Here is a 23,532-nt window from a genome sequence, read left to right as displayed (position 1 = left end):
GGCACTAACTACTGATAGGCATAGTTAGCAATTGAAAGATGTTAATAGAGAACAAACAATGTATTTACCTTAATAGTGTTGAAAAATCATAATATACATAGCAATTCATAATATCCAATATTACAAATTTCAAAACTCCGCCATCTCTCTCCCCACATCCACCACTGCTGGCGGCTCACCTCCAACTGCGCAACGCTACGCGCTGTTCACATCCAGCTGCCCAACACTACAATGGCAGACAACAATGCAAACTAACCACAGACTGCACACAGCACAGCCAGTGATTTTCATACAGAGCGCTTATTCTTTACCAATAAGAAAACATAAACAGCCTACTTACAAAAGGATAGAAAGAAATATTAAGGTGTAAATTATGTAAATATAATTGAAAGCTTAAATAAGGTGTTGATCCTTGTCGTCGTCTTATAATTATCTCCGAACACACTTTGACCGTTAGTTCAAAAGTTAGTCGCTCCACACCGCGCTGTGTGCACGTATCACACAGCGGCGCCACAAAGGCTGTGCCTGCGTCGCTGCCTCAATTCTCGCTGCGTTTTATTACGCTGTTAGCGAGGCTCCCGGCACCAACCGCTCCTCCTGGCCAGGCATTTAATTTTTCGCCCAGCAGCGCTGGCGGAGACGCTAAGGGAACGCAGCCGGCGTGTAACTTGCTTACGCCCGCTCTTGGACCAGTTATTAGCAGACGTGTGGTGGGGGCAGGCGCCGCCCTGGCTGGGGATGGAGTGGGGTTGGGGGGGGGGGGGACGCTGCACCGCGCATGCGCGACGCCGTTACGCGTCCGGAATCTCTCGCATCTGATCTGCGGCAGCTCGCTACCTTCAGTAGCTGTGCAGAGGGCGCCATTGCTGGTCGTGTGCGTCTGGCGTGGGACAGTCGTGGCCGAGGAGACTGCGCGTGACTTTGTTTCTCTTCCCTCTCCGGTGGACTGCATAACCTTCGCATTTACTGCTGTGGTCGCAGCTCGGAGATGTAATTCGAAGCACCGTTGCTTGAAAACGCTCAGCGATGTGGTGTTGTGGATCACGGAAGATTTTAAAACTAACCTAACGGTTTTGGATCTGTAGCTATCATATTTTGTGTATCAGTTTCTACCGTGATATGCACGTGTGAAATTGTTAGTGTGTTTGCCTTGGAAGGACAGAGTTCACTCACTGTTGCTACAGCTTTCTTGCGCACAGTCGCATGTTAGTTTGATGAGTAAACTGCAGTGTATAGAAATGTGCGGTGGTATGTGCTGGACCTTTTGCGACGTCAGTGTATGAGCATAACCTCGAGGGTGACGTCTTGTGACATCTCCGACGTACCGAGGATGCATATCGTACAGTAGGCGTGTAACAGTTGTAGTGCACGCAAAGTGGAACTTCCTCTACAAGGTTGGTAGAAACAGAATTACGTACATAAGGAACTGCCTGGACTCTCAACAGCGTAGCAGCTTCTCGGCGTGAAGGGCGGAGCACAGCTTACCGGAGAAAGGTAAGGCAGGCTTCTGTGTGTCTGTGTGTGGGAGAGAGAGAGAGAGAGAGAGAGAGAGAGAGAGACAGAGAGTGAGAGGGGGGGGGGGGACGCGGCAGGCGCCAGCCAGTGTTTCCTGCGCCCACGCGTCGTTGCTCTCTTGTACAGGTCAGAGAACTGCCCTCATCTCTACTGATTGCCCTGTTTACTACCAGAATCTGAACAAACGAGCGCGGTTGCAGCTCAGTTACGTGTTTTCCCGTTGCTCATTCAGTAGTGTGTGTGGCCACAGATGCTTCCAGTTCGGAGAATTTGTGGGGTGGTGGTGGTGGTGGTGGGCAGTGTTTAACGTCCCGTCGACAACGAGGTCATTAGAGACGGAGCGCAAGCTCGGGTTAGGGAAGCATTGGGAAGGCCCTTTCAAAGGAACCATCCCGGCATTTGCCTGAAACGATTTAGGGAAATCACGGAAAATCTAAATCAGGATGGCCGGAGACGGGATTGAACCTTCGTCCTCCCGAATGCGAGTCCAGTGTGCTAGCCACTGCACCACCTCGCTCGGTAATTTGTGGGGAGTCCCGGTAGCTGGTATGGCGCCACGATCAGTGTACTCTTGTATTAGCAGCACTGATGTAGGGCAGACGGATCCTGTGTGCAACCTTTCTTCCGGGTTTACACGTTGTGTCCATCGAAACCCAGTGCGAGTGAAGATAGTCCGACAGATACATCATTGATAAAACAAAGTTGTTGATTGACGATTTATTATAATATTGAAACCTGTCTTTCCTATAGGATTTATTATCGCGAAATTCTCATTTATCCCGTTGAACCCACTGGTAATGCTTACGATTCTAACAGTTCGTTATTTGCTGCAGTCAAGTCGTTTTCTAGTTTCAGTGCACATCTGTTGCATCCATTTCTTCAGTGTACAGCCTTAGTCCGCCACAAATTGTTCCTATTGAACAAACAAGGCAGTTCCGTAGTACTGTAGCGTGTTAAAATCTCTCGATCGGTGATAAGGTGGGAGATGGCGGTGACACAATTCGCAGTTAGCGCACAGGGATTACAAAATTTTCCAAACACGTCTGAATTGTTCTACATTGCTTTCCCGATAAACCTCTTGAAAACTATGATCTTATAGGCCTACCAAACGAAACTTATGTATGAACTGAGGATGTTTTGTTAGGATGTAGCATGTTATCTTGGGTAGAGAGTTGTCGACAGCTGGAGACGTTACTTGTTAATAGTAACCTTTTAGCACTTCACCAAATGTTGCAGTTATCCATAACTAAGTACTGTCAGAAAAAAGATGCTCCAAAGTGGTGCAAAGGTTGGAAACTTGTTTTAAATGTTCAAAAATGTGAAATAGTGCACTTCACAAAACGTAGTATCCTATGGCTACAACATTAGTCATGAACCCTTACAAAACTTCCGGTGTAACAATTTGTTGAAATATGAAACGGAACTGTTACGTAGGCCGTCTGTCTTATACCTACGAGTACCATATGTAGGAACTCTTTTTAAGTACAGCGCATTGGGTTTGCTTTACTTACAAAGATTGGCAGTTGTAATTAAATCACGACTCTTTTACACTTCGTGACCATACATGAACATGGAAGATAGGTTGGTGCATAAGATACTGCACTGCTTTATAGTCGGCAGCGTAGATCTTCGATCTCATTCACATTTTATCTCACTTTGGTTTCCCTGAATAACGCCAGCTGAACGGTGGGATGTTTTCTCGGCAAAGGCTACTTCACATTTCCTGTCTTCGACCCTGTCGAAGGCCTATGTTATACTGCCACTGATCTTTGACGAACATCTACATCGACATGATTACTCGGCAATTAACAGTTAATTGCCGTGCAGAGGGTTCACCGAACCACACTCACGTTCCACTTTCGAACAGCTGGCGTGAAAACGAACACTTCACTCCTGTGCGAGCTCTGATTTCTCTTATTTGATTATTATGATCATTTCTCCCTGTGTCGGAGGGCAGCAACAAAATATTTTCACATCCAGAGGAGTAAGTTGTTGATTGAAATTTCATTAAAAGATCCTGCTGCAACGAAAAGCGCGGTTGTTTTAATAATTGTCAACCCAATTCGTGTATGATATCCGTGACAGTTTCTACTGTGTCTCTCTATAATACGAAACGAGTTGCCCTTCAATGAAGTTTTTCGATGTCCTCCATCAGTCCTATCTAACGCGGATCCAAGACCGCACAGCAATACTCTTGAAGAGAACGGTCAGTGCAGGCAATCTCTTTAGTAAACCTGTTCCATTTTCCAAGTGTTCTGCCAACGAATCACAGTCTCGTGGTTCGCTTTCCACACAACATTATCCCTGTGATCCTTCCAGTTTAAGTTACTCGTAACTCCAATCTCCACGTATTTAGTTGAATTCACGGCCTTTAGATTTGTGTGATTCATCGTCTAACCGAAATTTAGCGGATTCCGTTTAATAATCATGTTGACGACATGATACGAAAGAGTCAGTTGCCACTTTTGTAAAAGCTAAGGCGACGACACAATGTTTTAAAGATATACTTAAGTACTCTAGCACATTCTTAATGATTTTATAGAACGGTATTTATAAAATACGTCTCGCAAAGCTATTTTACTGTGTAATACAGTTTAGTTGGAGCCGGCCGGAGTGGCCGTGCGGTTCTAGACGCTACAGTCTGGAACCGAGAGACCGCTACGGTCGCAGGTTCGAATCCTGCCTCGGACATGGATGTGTGTGATGTCCTTAGGTTAGTTAGGTTTAATTAGTTCCAAGTTCTAGGCGACTGATGACCTCAGAAGTTAAGTGGCATAGTGCTCAGAGCCATTTGATCCAACCTAGTTGGAATTTCTGCGAAGTCTCTTGTGACATTGATTTGGAGAGGTGCTACAGTCCCCTTCTCACCTTTGTGCAAGAATTTGCCTGATAATTTTCCTCCACACGGGACAACAAATATGAGGTATCTCAAGATTTATACGGCAGTCATCTTAAGTTATTTCATTTGTGTAAGTATTAGAATTTTTGAACGGCTGGTAGAGTTTTCTGTTTGCATGTACTCGAAACATGGCCGTGTCCGCAGGAGGGCCACCAGAAAAAGCGAGCAATCTGTTGTGGAAACAACCCAGCTACAATACAGAGGGTTGCAAGAAAATACATCCACTGTTTAAAAGTCGATAACTTGCAAACAAATTGACGGAGCTGCCTCATTTTTGGTGAAAGTGTAGCTTAAAGTCCAACTTAAAGATATCACTGTAGGTGTTGGAAATGGTCACCATTAACATCCACACACAAACGATGCCGCCGAACTGAAGCATAAACTACTGAGTGCAACGTGTTCAGTTGGATATTTGTACATGAATGTACGATGGATTCTCAAAGTTCATCCAATGTGTCGATAAACGACGTCCTTTAGTAATGTTGATTAAAACCCGTCTTGATTGCAAAAAATTTTTTTATTATTCATATGACCGGTTTCGGTTCATTCAGAACCATCTTCAGATCTGATATTTCAGTTACAGGAGTAACCCGTCCAAATCCAGCAACTTTCACATGCTTTCACATATGTGACGTAGCATGGTCAGTTGTGGCAGAGGAACTGGCTCGTCACAATACACCAGTCACTACTCTTGATGAACTGTGGTATCGTGTTGAAGCTGCATGGGCAGCTGTACCTGTACACGCCGTTCAAGTTCTGTTTGACTCAATGCCCAGGCGTATCAAGCCCGTTATTACGGCCAGAGGTGGTTGTTCTGGGTACTGATTTCTCAGGATCTATGCACCCAAGTTGCATGAAGATGTTATCACATGTCAGTTCTAGTATAATATATTTGTCCAAGGAATACCCGTTCATCATCTGCATTTCTTCTTGGTGTAGCAATTTTAATGGCCAGTAGTGTATTGTACAATCAGTCAGTTGATCTTCCAGCAGTATGCTACTTTTTTCTGTACCCAGTGGGAGACGGTGCAAGGTCGGCGTCGTACGTTACAGAAGAGTGAAATTCCGGGAGTGGCTGATGCTAGGCTTCTCAGTTAAGATAGCTCATCCCCACTTGCACCTGCCACAATGACGGCGACGGTGGAACAGCGGAAATGTGGCGACGTACCGGCGTTGCGCGCCCTCCGCGGGTGCGACCTGCATTCCGAGAGCGCCCGCTTTCCTAACACAGGGAACAGGTAGACCGGCAGAAAACCTTCCGTTTAACCCTTTCAGACCCGAAATTTTTCTGGAGGAAGAAACCTTTTTCTTTATATGGTAGTGGTCTTAGGTGATTTTTTAATGATTTTAGGAGCAAGATTTATACAATAATATGTACCCGTTTCCAAAATGTACTTTGTTCACTTGGCTTCACTTTAAGGACTAAAACAACTGATTATGAAATATTCTCTATTGTAATAAATAGTAAAATGATCATTTATTAATTTCCATGTTAAACAACTACAACAATAACAACAACAATATTCAAATATACACTGGAATATAGCGAACCATGTATTCTGATGGTTACGAGTTGCTGCCCACTGCTACATTGACTTGCTGATATTTTTATAGTGATGCCCAACGGTTGGCAGCATTTGCACGAGATGAAAAAGTTGAACATTTGCAAGTGTGTAGCTCAGGTTAGGGAAGAAATACTTTTGTTGCAGCTAACAGACTGTAAAAGTTAATGTACACAATTGTAGCCAGAGGGTCTGAAAGGGTTAAAGTAGGCGCAGCGTGAGGGCTGGCGTGCGGCGCGCCGCCGGCGGCCCAGAGTAGTGCGGTGCCATCAAAACTGCCGGAGGGCGGGGCTCCGCACGTGACGTCACAAGTGGCACGTCACATGCGCCAGATTGAGTTGAGCCGACACCCCCGGGATAACAAGGCCGTCCAGCAGTGTTAGTGACGTCACAGTAAGCGGCCCATAGCCGACGCAGCAGTCCACGGACACCTCCGTACAGACGCGCCTGATGCTAACGATCTTCTGTCCGTCATACAGAAAGGAGCGAACTAATCGATAATTCGAACCAAAGACCAAATTATATATATTCTTGTAAACAGCATAAAGGTTCATAACGAAATACCGATTACATATACGGGCAGGAATAGGTTCTAGAACTCCTTTGAAAAGTGTTTATCTTCAGTACCAGAATGAACATCAAATTGTCAGGTTTTCTAAATAGAAAAGCACTTTGTTAGTAACAGACAGCAATAATGGCCCCCTGCGGGTTCGGGGGTTAGAATAGGCCCGCGGTCTTCCTGCCTGTCGTAAGAGGCGACTAAAAGGAGTCTCACATGTTTCGGCCTTATGTGATGGTCCCCTCTCGGGTTTGACCTCCATCTTTCTAAATTATTCCGAAGAGCGAGCCAATTGGGGAAGGGCGCCTTACGTGGTGCACTGTATCCGTCGTGCATTGAGATCTTTAGCCGGCTTTTTCGTCGTTGCAATAGTGTTCCGCTCGTTTTCCATCTCTTGGGCGAGGATACGTCCCTGGATGCGATTCCCACGCTGCACTCTGCAGTGTCTCTTTTAACTGCGACGACGACCTTGGACAGTTTTGCACCTAAGATCCAGCACGGTAGCCAGTCCGTTGTGGTGGGGCCGCCATGTACCCTCTTGGTTGTAGCCCCCTGACAACACAGGGATCGCTCTACTGATGCCTGCGCCGTTAACTCCCCACGTATGCCAAGGAGTAGATGCCCGTCTCCCTGGGGCATCAGGACTCCCGGCAATGGCCATCCTGCCAGGTGGCTATTGCTGCGGCTGGGTGGCGCCCGTGGGGAGGGCCCTTGGTCGGAGTAGGTGGCATCAGGGCGGATGACCCGCAATGAAGCGTGGTACATCATCTCTCGCTGGCGGCCAGCCGCCAGCAGTCTCTAAGCGTTCTCGGGCTCAATTTAATGCTGAAAAGTACAATCCGAAAACGTTCCCCTCTCTGGCCACGCCGTGGGAGGAGCGTAAGTCTCAGGATGGAGGTAATAGTTATTCGCCCCGATTCTTGGTTTGTACGAGAGCTGATGGGGAGTCTTTTCTCTCCACAAAGCCTCAGTTCTTCGTCGAGCATTTAGAGGACAAGTTTGGGGAGGTGGAGGGCTTGTCTAAAATGCGCTCTGGCTCAGTACTGATACAAACGGCATCCTCCGCCCAGTCACGCAGGTTACTTGCTTGTGACAAGTTGGGGGATGTTAACGTTACTATTACTCCACATAAGAGCTTAAATATGGTCCAGGGTGTTATTTTCCATAGGGACCTCCTTTTGCAGTCTGATGACGAGCTGCGCGCCAACTTAGAACGTAGAGGTGTTCATTTCGTCCGGCGCGTTCATCGGGGTCCGAGGGACAATCAGGTTGCTACCGGTGCCTTCATCTTGGCCTTCGAGGGTGATACGTTACCGGAAAAGGTCAAGGTGATGGTCTACCGATGTGACGTCAGGCCCTATATTCCTCCCCCGATGCGGTGCTTCAAGTGCTGGAAGTTCGGCCATATGTCTTCCCGCTGCACTTCCAGCCTCACATGTCGAGATTGCGGACGCCCATCTCATCCCGATACTCCATGTGCCCCGCCTCCCATCTGTGTCAACTGCGGGGAGCACCATTCACCTTGCTCGCCTGACTGCAAAGTCTTTCAGAAAGAGCGCAAAATTATGGAATATAAGACCCTGGACCGGCTGAGCTATACTGAGGCCAAAAGGAAATATGACAGACTCCATCCTGTGAGAATGACATCTTCTTATGCAGCTGCTACGACAACTGTGCTAGCCCCATCAGTTTCGAGACTTCCAGCCAGCTCGATAAGCAGTACGACTCCTCCTGCCCCCTTGCCTGTGGGGGGCTCTACCCAACCGGTTGCTCCTGCACCACCTACCTCAGGAGCAACCTCCTCCCACCCGTCGGGGACGTCCGTCCCCGCTTCTCAGCCGGAGAAGCGTCTAACTTCTTCGGCTACTCTCGCCCGTAAGAGTTCCCTTGGGACCCTCCCTTCCCAGGGTTCCACCAGCGGGAAGGATGACGGCCGCCAGTGGCATAAGTCCTCACCAGCGGCCGGGCGTCGGGCTTCACGATCCTCCTCTGTCCCGGAGGCTGAATCGGTGAAGCCTTCCCAGCCGGTGCAACCCAAGGTTCAGCGAGAGAAGTCCAAGAGAAAGACCTCTAAGGCCACAGAACTTGCGGTGGCGCCAACCCCACCGCACCTTTCGCGCTCTGCGTCTGAGGATGCAGTCGAGATTCTAGCGTCCGCTGAGGACCTTGATCTCGCTGGTCCCTCAGACGCCATGGATGCCTCTCGTACGGGTACTGAATCGGTGGCCGTGAGTGAACAAGCGGCGTAAATTGCCTTCCCAGTCCTTTCACGCCTTTCTCAGCCATGGACAATATCATCCTCCAGTGGAACTGCGGCGGTTTTTTCCACCATCTAGCAGAGCTCCAACAACTTATCAGCCGTCACCCTTTCTTCTGCATAGCTCTTCAGGAAACTTGGTTTCCAGCAATGCGAACCCCCGCCCTCCGTGGCTATCGGGGTTATTATAAGAACAGGGCAGCGTATGAAAGGGTGTCGGGTGGCGTCTGCCTCTATGTCCTTCACACTCTGCACAGCGAGTCTGTCCCTCTCCACACACCTTTAGAGGCTGTCGCTGTTCGGGTGTGGACGCCACAGGCTGTTACCGTCTGCAGTCTTTACCTTCCACCGGATGGTGATGTCTCGCAGCATGTCCTGGCTGCGCTGATAGCCCAATTGCCGCCACCTTTCTTACTATTGGGCGACTTCAACGCCCATAACCCTCTGTGGGGTGGGTCAGTGGCAACAGGTCGAGGCGCCATCGTTGAACATTTATTGTCGCAGCTCGATCTCTCGATTTTAAATGATGGTGCCTTCACACACTTCAGTGTGGCGCATGGCACATACTCCGCCATTGACCTTTCAATATGTAGCCCTAGCCTCTTACCGTCTCTCCAATGGAGTGTGCATGACGACCTGTGTGGTAGTGACCACTTTCCGATCTTTCTGTCACTACCACAGCGTCACTCTTCTGGGCGCCCTAGCAGATGGGCTATGAATAAGGCTGACTGGGACTTGTTCTCCTCCACTGCCGCTATTGAGCCTCTCTCTAGTGATGACATTGATGCGGTGGTTCAATCGGTCACCACCGGCATCGTTACTGCCGCCGAATCTGCCATTCCCCGTTCTTCTGGGTCCCCTCGGCGGAAGGCTGTGCCTTGGTGGTCGCCTGAGATCGCTGAAGCGATTAAAGATCGCCGGCGGGCGCTCCAGCGTCACAAGCGACATCCCTCCTTAGACCACCTTATCGCCTTCAAACGGCTGCGTGCGCGGGCCCGCCTCCTTATCCGCCAAGGCAAGAAGGAGTGCTGGGAGCGGTATGTGTCCACCATTGGCCTCCATGTCACTCCTTCGCAGGTCTGGGCCAAGATTCGACGCGTCTACGGCTATCGGACCCCTGCCAGCGTCCCTGCGCTCTCACTGAATGGAGCAGTTTGTACTGACTCCGACGTCATTGCAAACCGCTTAGCAGAGCATTTTGCTATGAGTTCCGCTTCTGCGAATTACCCCCAGGCCTTCCGCTCCATTAAAGAGCGGATGGAACGTCGGAGTCTTTCTTTTCGCACCGACGCTTCTGAACCCTACAACGCTCCATTCAGTGAGTGGGAATTTCAGAGTGCCCTTGCCGCTTGCCCTGATACCGCTCCCGGGCCAGATCGCATCCACTGTCAGATGCTGAAACACCTTTCAGTGGACTGCAAGCGACGCCTCCTCGACCTTTACAACCGTCTCTGGGTCGAGGGCGAGTTTCCGTCGCAATGGCGGGAAAGTATTGTCATCCCCATTTTGAAACCTGGAAAGAACCCTCTGGAGGTGGACAGCTACCGTCCCATTAGTCTCACCAACGTTCTTTGCAAGTTGCTTGAACGGATGGTGAGCCGGCGCTTAAATTGGGTACTGGAGTCTCGGGGCCTTCTGGCTCCGTCTCAGGGTGGGTTCCGGAAAGGCCGCTCCGCCGCCGACAATCTGGTGAGCCTGGAGTCGGCCATCCGTACTGCCTTTGCCCGCCGTCAGCACCTGGTCGCTGTCTTTTTCGACATGCGGAAGGCGTACGATACGACATGGCGTCATCACATCCTTTCTACGCTTCATGGATGGGGTCTTCGGGGCCCTCTGCCGATCTTTATCCGCAATTTCCTGTCGTATCGTACCTTCTGCGTGCAAGTCGCAGCCTCCTATAGTTCCACCCACGTCCAGGAGAACGGTGTGCCACAGGGTTCTGTTTTAAGTGTCTGCCTGTTTTTAATAGCCATTAACGGGCTCGCTGCGGCCGTGGGAAATTCTGTCTCTGCTTCCCTGTATGCTGACGACTTCTGCCTTTATTACAGCTCTACTGGCATTGCAGCTGTTGAACGTCAGCTACAGGGCGCTATCCGTAAGGCGCAGTCTTGGGCTGTAGAGCATGGGTTTCAGCTTTCGGCAGCCAAGACCCGCGTTATGCATTTCTGCCGGCGCCGAACAGTCCATCCTGAGCCGCGGCTTTATCTTGGCGACGAACTCCTTGCTGTGGTGGAAACCCACAGGTTTTTGGGGGTGGTTTTCGATGCCCGGTTGACTTGGCTGCCTCATATCCGGCAGCTTAAACAGACGTGTTGGCGGCATCTAAACGCTCTGAGATGCTTGAGCCACACCCACTGGGGCGCCGACCGCTCTACCCTGTTGCGGCTCTACCAGGCGTTAATCCAGTCTCGCCTGGATTATGGGTGCCTAGCTTATGGCTCAGCATCCCCATCTGCGTTGCGGGTGCTGGACCCAATTCTCCACAGCGGGATACGCCTTGCCACTGGTGCTTTCCGCACCAGCCCTGTGGACAGTGTACTAGTGGAGGCAGGTGTACCTCCACTGCGGTTCCGGCGCCAACGTTTGCTGGCCGCTTATGCGGCCCATGTTCTAAGCTTGCCCGGGCATCCCAATTATCGTGTCCTGTTCCCGCAGTCAGTCGTCCATCTGCCAGACCGTCGGCCCCGGTCGGGTTGTCCGATCGCCGTACGCGTCAAGGAGCTTCTCTGTGGGCTTGGGTTTTTCCCTGTTCCACCTCCTTTCCGGGCGCCTCTGCGTACACCCCCGTGGTGTGTTCCTCGCCCTTGCCTTCGGCTCGACTTGACACAGGGCTCGAAGGACTCGGTCCCTCCAGAGGCCTTCCGCTGCCGCTTTTATTCCATCCTGGCCACGTATCAGGGCTCTGGAATTGTTTACACCGACGGTTCGATGGTTGCTGGTCGTGTCGGGTATGCGCTAACTCTAGGGGACCATTCCGAACAACGGTCCTTGGCGGCTGGCTGCAGCGTTTACACTGCTGAGCTAGTCGCCATCTTTAGAGCCCTAGAGTATATCCGCTCCTGCTCAGGTGAGTCCTTCGTTATCTGTAGCGATTCCCTGAGCGGTTTACGAGCTCTCGACCAGTGTTTTCCTCGTTCTCGTCTGGTGATGGCTATCCATGAGTCCCTGCATACTCTTGCGCGTTGCGGCCGCTCTGTGGTCTTTGTGTGGACCCCCGGTCATGTCGGTATCCCGGGCAATGAACATGTTGACCGCCTGGCGAAAGAGGCCACGAGTAAACCATCTCTGGATGTTGGCCTCCCAGAGGCTGATTTGCGGGCGGTCCTCCGCCGAAAAGTTTTTGCGCTTTGGGACGCTGACTGGCGCGATCGGATTACACCCAATAAACTCCGTGCCATTAAGGAGACGACGACTGTGTGGCGGTCCTCCATGCGAGCCAACCGCAGGGACTCAGTCGTCCTTTGTCGGCTCCGTATTGGCCACTCCCGGCTAACACACAGTTATTTACTGCGCCGGGAGGACCCTCCTGTATGTCGCTGCGGGGCGGCTTTGACGGTGGCCCACATTCTGTTGGCCTGCCCCCTTTTAGCTGTGGTCAGGCAGACATTTGCGCTGCCTGATACGCTCCCTGCCGTTTTATCCGATGACCCTGTTATGGCTGCCTTAGTTTTACGTTTTATTAGGGCAGGGAGTTTTTATTCTTTCATCTGAGTGTTTCTGTTTTATTTTTTGTTTTGATTCTGGCCTTTGGCCTATGATTTTAAACTGATCTTTTAATGTGTTTCTAAGTGGTTGGCTTTTCCTTTTTTATTTCTATGGTCGGCCAACCACTGTCACACTCTGTGTGGTTTTAGTTCGTTTTGTCTTGTCCTTGTCTCCGTTTCTCTTGTTCTGTATCGTCTGTGATCTATTCTGTTCCTCGTTTTTATTCTCTGTGGATGTTCTTTGTCTTTGGAAAAAGGGACCGATGACCGTAGCAGTCTGGTCCCTTTCATCCCCCAAACCAACCAACCAACAGCAATAATGAGACTTGCAGTTGGTGATTTCTACGTGGAAAAGGAAATAAGCTGTAGAGAGTTTGAAAATGGTAAGTAAAGAGAGTCTCAGCCTTTTGCTCACATTCTTACATGTAATGCACTTGGTTGCTTTTCATTTCCTTACCTTTCATAACATTTTTGATATTGTTTCAAGAAGTGTATCTTCAATAGCAGAGTGAACTTCAAATTGTCAGGCTTTTCTTAAAGGAAAGAGCAGTCCCTTAGTATCACAGTGCAAGACAGAATCTTGTGTTCAGTGATGTCTATGTTAAAAGGAGAATATTTGATATCTATCATTTCTTTCCATTCTTTATTACTGGGGATATACTTGTAAAAATTCTTGAAAAGAGCTGTCACCATGAACATATGAGTAAATTCACAATAGTCATGTGTTTTATGAGATAAAGCGAACTCTTGTTACCTTATTGTAAACGAAAGTTGTGAGGGTTTTGCTATGTATGACAGTGTGTAAGATAATTTACTTTCAGTGTAATAGCTTGAAAATGTTAAGTCCTGCTGTCAGTTGGCATTTGTCACCACCTGTATGCGAGTTTTAAAGCTAAATAGTGTTCTGACAATTACGAAATAGTGGCAAAGTTCCTCAATCGATTAAACTTATTCCTGCCCGTATATGTAATCGATATTTCGTTATGAACCTTTATGCTTTTTACAAGAATATACTGTATATAATTTGGTCTTTGGTTCGAATTATCGATTAGTTCGCTCCTTTCTGTATGACGGACAGAAGTTCGTTAGCATCAGGCGCGTCTGTACGGAGGTGTCCGTGGACTGCTGCGTCGGCTACGGGCCGCTTAATGTGACGTCACTAACACTGCTGGGCGGCCTTGTTATCCCGGGGGTGTCGGTTGAGCGCCGGCGGCGAGTGGCGCGGGCCGGTCTGGAGCCAGTTCTGGAGAAACTCTGCTCGTGTGCAGCTGTACGTCGTGTCGTTTGCCCCCTTTCCTGATGGAGTCGCGAACGAGGCACACCAAGACACCCCCTGCCGATCCTCCGCGCAATCTCTATAATGTTGACCTTCGTGACCTTTTGGCGAGGTACACGTAGGCACATGCACTCTCGGATTTTTAACTGCAAACCTCACCGTGAAACACAACGCCTCTTTCGTAGTTTGGAAGACCGTGACGCTGTCGTTCATACAAAGCGAACCAGTGGTGAAACGAACTGCTCTTCCTCTGCCCATTTTCTCGTCGCGTATCGATCGAACGTGTTATTTAGACTGAAGAACCAAAGAAACTCGTGCACCTTCCTAATATCGTGTAGGGCCTCCCCCAGCTCACAGAAGTGCCGCACCACGACGTGGCATGGACTCGACTAATGTCTCAAGTAGTGCTGGAGGGAATTGACACCGTGATTCTTGCAGGGCTGTCCGTAAATCCGTGAGAGAACGACGGGCTGGAAGATCCTTTCTGAGCAGCACGTTGCAAGGCATCCCAGATATACTCAATAGTGTTCACGTCTGCGGAGTTTGGTGACCAGTGCGAGTAGAAGTGCTTAAACTCAGAAGAGTGTTCCTGGAGCAATTCTGGACGTGTGGGGTCTCACATTGTCCTGCTGGAATTGCCCAGGTCCGTCGTAATGCACAACGGAAATGAATGGATGCAGCTGGTCAGACAGGATGCTTACGTATATGTCACCTGTCAGACTAGTATCTAGACGCATCGGGATTCCCATATCACTCCAGCTGCACACGCCACTACAGAGCCTCCAGCAGCTTGAACAGTGCCCTGCTGACATGCAGGGTCCATGGATTCATGACGTTGTCTCTATACTCGAACACGTCCATCAGCTCGATACAGTTCTAAACAGACTCGTCCAACCGGACTACATGTTTCCTGTCACCAACAGTCCAATGTCGGTATTGACGGTCCCAGACGAGGCGTAAAGCTTTGTGTTTTGCAGTCACTAGGGGTACACGACTGGGCCTTCGGCTCTGAAAGCCTGTAACGATGATATTTCGTTGAATGGTTCGGACGCTGACGCTTGTTGACGGCCCAGCATTGATTTCTGCAGCAGTCTGCGGAAGGGTTCCACTTCTGTCTCGTTCAACGATTCTCTTGAGTCGTTGTTGGTCCCGTTGTTGCAGGATTCTTTTCCGGCCGCAACGATGTCGGAGATTTGATGTTTCGCCGGATTCCTGATATTCACGGTGCAGTCGTGAAACGGTCGTACAGGAAAATCGCCACTTCATCGCCATCTCGAAGATGCTGTGTCCCATCACTCGTGCGCCAACTATAACACCATGTTCAAACTCACTTAAATCTTGATAACCTGCAATTGTAGCAGCAGTAACCGATCTAACAACTGCACCAGACATTCGTCGTCTTATATAGGCGTTGCCGATCGCAGCTTCCTATTCTGCCTGTTGTGTACATAGTTCCGCGTAGTCAGCGCGTACACAACTTTCCCACTAGAGCGCGCCCCGCTAAGCACAACAGCGCAGGCGCAGCGCTCGTCCGTCTCTGCACTACGAGATGGCGCTATCTTAGAGACGGACCAAATTCTGCTTCCGCCGATCCGCGTATTAATATGTATCGCAGGCAATGAGATTGCTGCTAACGTAGGACCTTTTCTCCTCGCGGATCACACTCGCGCAGTGATACCTGAACGCTCGAGGTATTATAACGAATGTACAGACCTCCGATTAGTCTGCATTAGTCTGCATCTGTTTGCATTAGTCTGTACCAGTCTATAGTCAAGTTTCAGTCTGCGCCTGATAAGATTATCATATTCTTGTACATAGCCATGAAGATAAATGTATAGACACCTTGTCAAGTATCAGAGATATGTGAGAATAAGATTAACGTACCAAGACCAAAGGAACTTCAGATTATCAATTGTAAATAGCGTCCAGAACCAAGTTAAGTTATTTTTATGCTTGTTATTATTTTAATAAATGTGTGTGAAAATTAATCAAGTTCTGTTTAAAGTTGGTCACCGTCAATCTGCTACTCTAAGCGTGCAAGTGGCATTTCTATCGTCTGACCTAACGGCGGAAGATAAACACGCCACGATAAGACCACGAGACATATTGCTGACACTCGCCTATTTCGTTAGAGCGACAAGTCAAATAATCTGATGGTGTGTGTACCGAAGGTCTTACAGTACGCACACCACGCTGCCTATTTACATCTCTCTGTATTTGAATACGCACGCCTATACCAGTTTCTTTGGCAGTTCAGTTTATAAACCACCGCCTTCCTCGGTGCACTGCACTTCTGGTAGATTCTTGCGATGAATCTTTCTGACAGGGGAAACTGCCCATCGCACCGCACTCAGATTTAATGGTAAGATGGTTCAGTGCATAGCCCGTCACCAGCTGAACACAGATAAAGCATGAAAACAGAAAGAACGTGTAGTGAACTGTGAGAAAAAGGAAATTTAGAAACAGTGAACGGTTCAAGAGCAACAAGTGCAATTTAGAGCAGCCTGACACAACAAGTGCGTCTTGGGTAAAGAGTATCTGTGTTGGACTGCTAAGCGGGCGAGCCGCGCCTTTAATTCTCTCCCTCGTGCCCTTTATGTATTTTTTTTTTCACAAGTGTCTGTCCGCTCATTGAAATGTTTGTCCTCTTTTCTGTAGTGTTGGCAGTTGTCATATTATACACTGGTTATAGAATTTGAGTCATGCGGTAAGAATACGTTACCGTCGCAAGTAAACGTGATGAATAGTGAGAGCAGGCGACATACCACACAGACGTTTCACAAAAATAAAAGCAACAAAGAGACGGGTCTGAACTGTGTTTTAACGAAGGATTCAAGAGTAAACTTCCAAAACGGAACGTTAAAAAATATGTTTCGACAGAGCACCACAGAGAAACTGTGTGATTGTGAAACTCTTGCGCTCATTTGTTGCAGCTTATGTGACAGACTGTTATGTTTTTATCATTTCGTTGAGAGTGATCACACTCATACGAACACCTAAATCGGACAAGGGGACATATCTCACTCATTTTCCAGGCGTACAAGTTAGGTGCGTCGGTAAGACATTCTGATCATATTACACACGATCTGTCACTGCTGCCGTCTATGACACACCGGATGCGTTATCCGGTGGAGGATTCGGTTGAGTTGTCGCCTTGTCATCAAATGTTTGCGGTTGCCATTCGAAAGTCACTTGTTTCGATGCTAATAGTGTTGCAAAGGGACGTTACACCACGACAAGGGACAAATTTTAATAGCGCGAACAGCGGAAAAAAATGCATAAACAGCACGAGAGAGATTTGAACACGGCTCGCCCGCATGGCACTCCATCCAACAGCGTGGCCACTTGCCCACGGTGCGGTTGTTGCGTTAAGCTGTTCTGTATCGCATTTCTAGTCCTTCGACCGTTCACCGTTTCTCTTGTCCACTTTTTCACTATTGAGTACACTTTCTTTCTGCTTTCATTCTTCTGTATTCAGTTTGCATCGGGCTGTACACTGATCCATATTGCCACTAAATCTCGAGGAGGGAGGGGGGGGGGGTTGCGATGGGAAGTTTCCCTTGTCAGTTGTAAAGGCTTGCTCGTTCAGAATTAATGTTAGACACTACGTGTGAAATGATAATCAGTACGTAATAGTACTGTTGACATATGACTATAAAAACTGATTGGAAATGCCTGTGAAAAGTCAAATGATATGTGCTCTCTCTGTCTCTTTCCTTAGTACGGTGGCAGGTGTGCTTCGATGAGGTATTCCCCTAGTGTCGTCATTCAGCATCTGCAAAGAAATCAGATTTTCAGCTGATTTAGTCGTTGACAGAAGCTCTCATGCTCTATGGTGCGTTATTCGTTGGCGGATTGGTTCGCCATACGGACAGCCGATCGCCAGCGTATCATTGGTAATAAGATACAGATAATTATATAAGTAAACAACTTTTTAATACAACACGTTTTTAAAACGAACTAAAAATTATAAAATAATTTCACATAACCACGTACATTTTCCTAACACCATAGAGATATTATCATTTTTCTTTATTTATGAATTTGGCCAGCTATTGACCGCAACAACTTAAGATTTATGGTGTTTATTTTTCTTCCTTTCTTCCCAGAACATCCTCATTTTCTCTACAACCGCTCGTCTCTGATCGTCTGTCCACACTCTCTTTGATCGCGGTTCTGGCTTATCTTCTTCACAGTTTCCGGTTTTTTTTCTCAGTAGTCTGGAGCAGCTCCAGTCACGTGTTATTTCTTCTGTAACACCTATTTTGTTCGCATCTTTCTTCATTGCTTCTATCCATCGTACAGTTTCTTTCAGTTTATTAACGTAATTAAAAATTTTATTTGTAATCCGTGTTTCTTCCATTCTTTTTAAATGTTCATACAATTTTAGCAGTCTTTTCCTCATTGTATCTGTGACTTTTTCTGTGTTTTTACATAACTCTTCATTTCTCCTTTTAGCTGCCCGGTGTGGCCAAGCGGTCCTAGGCGCTTCAAATGGTTCAAATGTCTCTAAGCACTATGGGACCTAACTGCTGTCGTCATCAGTCCCCTAGAACTTAGAACTACTTAAACCTAACTAACCTAAGGACATCACACACATCCATGCCCGAGGCAGGATTCGAACCTGCGATCGTAGCGGCCGCACGGTTCCAGACTGTAGCGCCTAGAACCGCTCGGCCACTCTGGCCGGCTAGGCGCGTCAGTCTAGAACCGCGCGACCGCTACGGTCGCAGGTTCGAATACTGCCTCGGGCATGGATGGGTGTGATGTCCTTAGGTTAGTTAGGTTTAAGTAGTTGTAAGTTCTAGGGGACTGATGACCTCAGATGTTAAGCCCTATAGTGCTCAGAGCCATTTGAACCATTTTTCTCCTTTTTAATTCATACATTTCCATCGTTTTTCTCAGGACCTAGAATTTTTCTAAGTATTTTCCCCTCTGTTTTTCTAAGTTCTCTTAGTTCGTTTTTCTTATTCAGTGTTAGACACACTGATCTATATGTTCCTTGAGTCCTAATAACTGAATTATAGTGTGTAATCTTCGCTTCGATCGTTATTGATTTCTTATTGTGGTAGTTTAGTTTTAATTTGTATGCAAATGCTAAGTTTTTTACTCTTTCTTTCTTGAGTTATCCAGTCAGTTGACGTGGATCCTAGGTATTTAAAATGAACTCTTTTAATTTTTCCATACTTTGTTTTCGTAAATTTTTCTTTATTGTGATGTGTTCTGTATACTCGGTTTTTTGATTAGATATTTTAGCCCAGTCTTTTCAGCAATCCCGTGTAATAGATCAAGCATAACAGTTGCGTCTAGCTTTCAGTTATCCACGGTATATCTTCCGCAGAGGCTAAACATTTTACTTCAGATTTGTTTTCTTCTTCCTTGTTCATACCTTTTATGCCTCTGTTATCTCATGTGTTTTTCCATTTTTTTACTATTTTATCTAAAACCAGGTTAAAGAGAATCTGGGACGGTCCGTCTCCTTGTCGAACTGGTGTGTATCAATTTTTAATACCTATAACTATACTTGTAAACTTGGGGCGCATGAGTAGATAAGTGCTACACGAGTGGTTCACCTTGCAAATGATATCTCTCCGAAGCGGCTCACGTTTTTCTTAAAAACCCTGCAAGTACTGTGTTAGCTTTTAAAAATTTTAAAGCGCAGATTCTCAGGATTATCAGTATGGGGATTAGGAAGCTGTACTGGGCTGAGAGAAATTATTTTATACTGTTTAGTCCGTTGTAAAAACATATTATATTAAAACGTTTTTTTACTTAAATAATTATATGTGCTTTCTAGTCTTGTGTATGTTAAATTTTTCAATGAATACTAAGCTTTTGATGCGCTTGAAACAGAAACGCGTGGTAAATTTCAGGTTCATTTCAGTTTCTCTTCACCTGAGTCAGCCAAAATATGCCGTGCTCTTACGTGTATCTCGCGAAAAGATCGTGAAACTAAAAACCAGATAGGCTTGCACTCGCGCAGCGACTCACCGACAGCCGTTGTTACCCTGAAACATTCGCGACTGTGACGGGAAGTAGCAGGGGTACACGAACTACCCTCCGCCACACAGCAGACACGAAAGCGAGATAATATTGGGCTGTCAGCAACTCCTGAGCTATGTTGAAGACCCCAAGTCTCTAGCGCATCTGGAAGTCAACTGCAAGATTTGTACCGAACAGACAAACACACAAGAAAGCGAACTAATGAGAAGTTGTAAAAATGCCTGTAAAATGAGCCAGACAACAGATCATAAAGGATGCATTTAATCCATTTTTTGTTGTTATTGTTTTGGTTTTCAGTCCTGAGACTGGTTTGATGCAGCTCTCCGTGCTACTCTATCCTGTACAAGCTTCTTCATCTCCCAGTACTTACTGCAACCTACATCCTTCTGAATCTGCTTAGTGTATTCATCTCTTGATCTCCCTCTACGGCCGGCCAGGGTGGCCGAGCTGTTCTAGGCGCTTCAGTCTGGAACCGCGCGACCGCTACGGTCGCAGGTTCGAATCCTGCCTCGGGCATGGATGTGTGTGATGTCCTTAGGTTAATTAGGTTTAAGTAGTTCTAAGTTCTGGGGGACTGATGACCTCAGATGTTAAGTCCCATAGTGCTCAGAGCCATTTGAACCATTTTTCTCCCTCTGCGATTTTTACCCTCCACGCTGCCCTCCAATGCTAAATTTGTGGTCCCCTGATGCCTCAGGACATGTACTACCAAACGGTCCCTTCTTCTTGTCAAATTGTGCCACAAACTTCACTTCTCCCCAATTCTATTCAATATCTCCTCATTAGTTATGTGATCTACCCATTTAATCTTCAGCATTCTTCTGTAGCACCACATTTCGAAAGCTTCTATTCTCTTCTTGTCCAAACTATTTGTCGTCCATGTTTCACTTCCATACATGGCTACACTCCATACAAATACTTTCAGAAACGACTTCCTGACAAATCTATACTCGATGTTAACAAATTTCTCTTCTCTACATTTTGTATCCTCTCTACTTCGGCCATCATCAGTTATTTTGTTCCCCAAATAGCAAAACTCATTTACTACTTTAGGTGTCTCATTTCCTAATCTAATTCCCTCGGCATCACCTGACTTAAATTGACTACAGTCAATTATCCTTGTTTTGCTTTTGTTGATGTTCATCTTATACCCTCCTTTCAAGACACTGTCCACTCTGTTCAACTGCCAAGTACTTTGCTGTCTCTAGGTATCTCTTAAATTTTGAAAGGCTGAATCACTTCATTTGGCGCATACTGTTTTTCACAGCTTAAAGCGACTTGACCTAAATTGAGTACAAATGATTGGAATTTTGATTGGCTCAAATGGCTCTGAGCACTATGGGACTTAACTGCTCAGGTCATCAGTCCCCTAGAACTTAGAACTACTTAAACCTAACTATCCTAAGGACAGCACACACATCCATGCCCGAGGCAGGATTCGAACCTGCGACCGTAGGAATTTTGATTGTTTTGATGAATATTTTATTAACAAATTATCGAGTGTTTTACTTCCTACAGACATGTCTCATATTATGATAGTATCCGAAAGCACATATAATTTGCATCTGGGTCAAAACGCAATTAAAACGAATTTATGTGAACTGTGAAATAATCTTTGTTAAGACTTTTTCTGTAGCATTCGCACTATGATAGGAGATGACAAAGTCCAGCGTTACTTGCGACATCAATATTTGCGTATAGGGCGGCATTATTACAAGTAGTAACTAGACGACATCTCTTCCCGGGTCGGAAAGAAACTGGTTATTTCTTACTATGAAAACTTGTAGCCCTGTTGCGTCGTTACGATGTCCTTGTTATTTATCTTCACTGGGTGACAAGATATACGTGCAGGGCAGAGCTTCGGGGTCGCTGTGTCGAAGTTTTTGCACGGGGCGGCATCTGCGACGAAATTAACAGCCAGCGCCGGCGAGGGGTGGCAAAGAGGGGTCGCAGCCTCAGCTCCCAGCTCCTGGGTGTCGCTGCCCTGTCTGGACACGGCGCTCGGAACTCCAGTGACGAAGGCAACGGACCAAGTGCGGAGTGACTGAAAATCTGCGCTTTCGGACGGCACACTGCTGCTCCTTGTGCAAATAACTGTACAAAAACATCTGTAACAAAATTGCGTCATTCGTAGACTTTTCCGTAGAAAATAGACATGAGAGAATGGCAATGTACGGTATATACATTCATACAAGAGGTAGTAATAGCGGTACCCCGCTAATGCGGTGGGTCGTGGATCGAGACTGTTCGACTCCGGGCGTGGAATTATTTGTTATTATTGTCTGCTGCTTTTGGTTTGCATCGTAAGCCATCTGGTTCCTTAATTGTCATACGGCACATCTGATACGAACACCTGTTGTTATTGTCACTAACAAAGAAATGAGCGTGCAATAGTGTTTTTACTGTTGTACTTTTAAAAATTCCTTTAACGTTTATTGCTTCCCTATCCCCCAAAAGAAAATGGACAGCAAGTCCTCCTTCATGTTAAAATTAGTAAACGAAACAATTTAGCTGTTCACCTCGATCATCCTAGTTGACAATCATCCCTGAAGTGAACATAATTTTTTATGATTGTGTTAGTCTTTTTAATACGAGAAGTTACTATAAATATCAAAAACAACAGATGAAATACTTTTTGATGAATCTTCGAGATTCAAAACTCTTCTTGAAAACCGCAAATCTTCTTGAACACTGGTAACTTAAAATTCTTCTCGGGATTCAAGTCTTCTTGATGACTGAAGGTCGTATTTTGCACTAAAAATCTTCTATGGGCAAGATCGCATGAATACTTATTTATTATCTACAACCATTTTCGACAGGCTTTGCTGTTACGTCCTCGTCTTCAAACATTATTGTCACAGAAGATGACAGGGAAGCCTGTCGAACCCGGTTGTAGGTAATAAGTATTCAAGCGATCTCGCCCACAGGAATTAAAACAGATCGCACCTTCTCATTTATAAACATGAGAAATTTCAATAAAAATCTTCTTTAAAGTAATGGTTTTCTTGAATACTGACGGGCGGTTGTGGAGATGTGTGTAGGTACTTGTTGGATACGTTTCTCTGTGCTTGCCTCAGACTTGTCGCTGCCGCATACGCTTCTGCGCAAGGAGGTAATCCAGGCAGGTTCGAGTTGTTGGTCTTCGCAGTGAAGTATGTGAAATGACCACATACCGAGTTTTAAGCATTGTGTTTTGCCTCGATAAACAATTGGAAATCTGGATGTAAAATACTCGTTATTCCATTTACTTTAGGCTACGTTTTTTTCTGGTCCAGTTCCAAATTAAAATGGGTTCCTTGCACAGGACGACACGAGCTGTAATAGCAGTAAGGTGGCAAATTTTATTACACGGCGCTGACTGAAGATACGTATCGGACGTCAGATTATACGGTTGCCCAAGTGCCACACGCACACATCCATTTCGTACCGAAAATACGAACAGCACTAAACTTTGTTGGAGACACGTATTTCTGTCACGCAAGGAATCACGCTGTGTAAGCACTCCGTTTTTAGGCCACAAGTGGCCCATCGGGACCATCCGACCGCCGTGTCATCCTCAGTTGAGGATGCGGATCGGAGGGGCGTGTGATCAGCACACCGCTCTCTCGGTCGTTATGATGGTTTTCTTTGACCGGAGCCGCTGCTATTTGGTCGAGTAGCTCCCCAATTGGCATCACGAGGCTGAATACACCCCGAAAAATGGCGTCTCGGATGGTCACCCATCCAAGTGCTGGCCACGCCCGACAGCGCTTAACTT

At 47.0% G+C, this 23,532-nt stretch overlaps 1 long non-coding RNA gene across 1 annotated transcript in view; it reads left to right on the top strand.

The window, feature by feature from the left end:
* Positions 1-863: 863 nt before the first annotated feature.
* LOC126100997 (uncharacterized) overlaps positions 864-23,532 on the top strand; it is a 572,422-nt gene continuing 549,753 nt past the window's right edge. The window contains exon 1 of the long non-coding RNA XR_007522242.1: positions 864-1,494. This is a non-coding gene — a long non-coding RNA (uncharacterized LOC126100997). The remainder of the gene's footprint in view (positions 1,495-23,532) is intronic.

This window comes from Schistocerca cancellata, chromosome 9, assembly GCF_023864275.1.
Source record: "Schistocerca cancellata isolate TAMUIC-IGC-003103 chromosome 9, iqSchCanc2.1, whole genome shotgun sequence".
Classification (NCBI taxonomy): Eukaryota; Metazoa; Arthropoda; class Insecta; order Orthoptera; family Acrididae; genus Schistocerca; species Schistocerca cancellata.
Note: the sequence above shows the minus strand (reverse complement) of the source record. Positions and strands in the feature narration are given on the sequence as shown.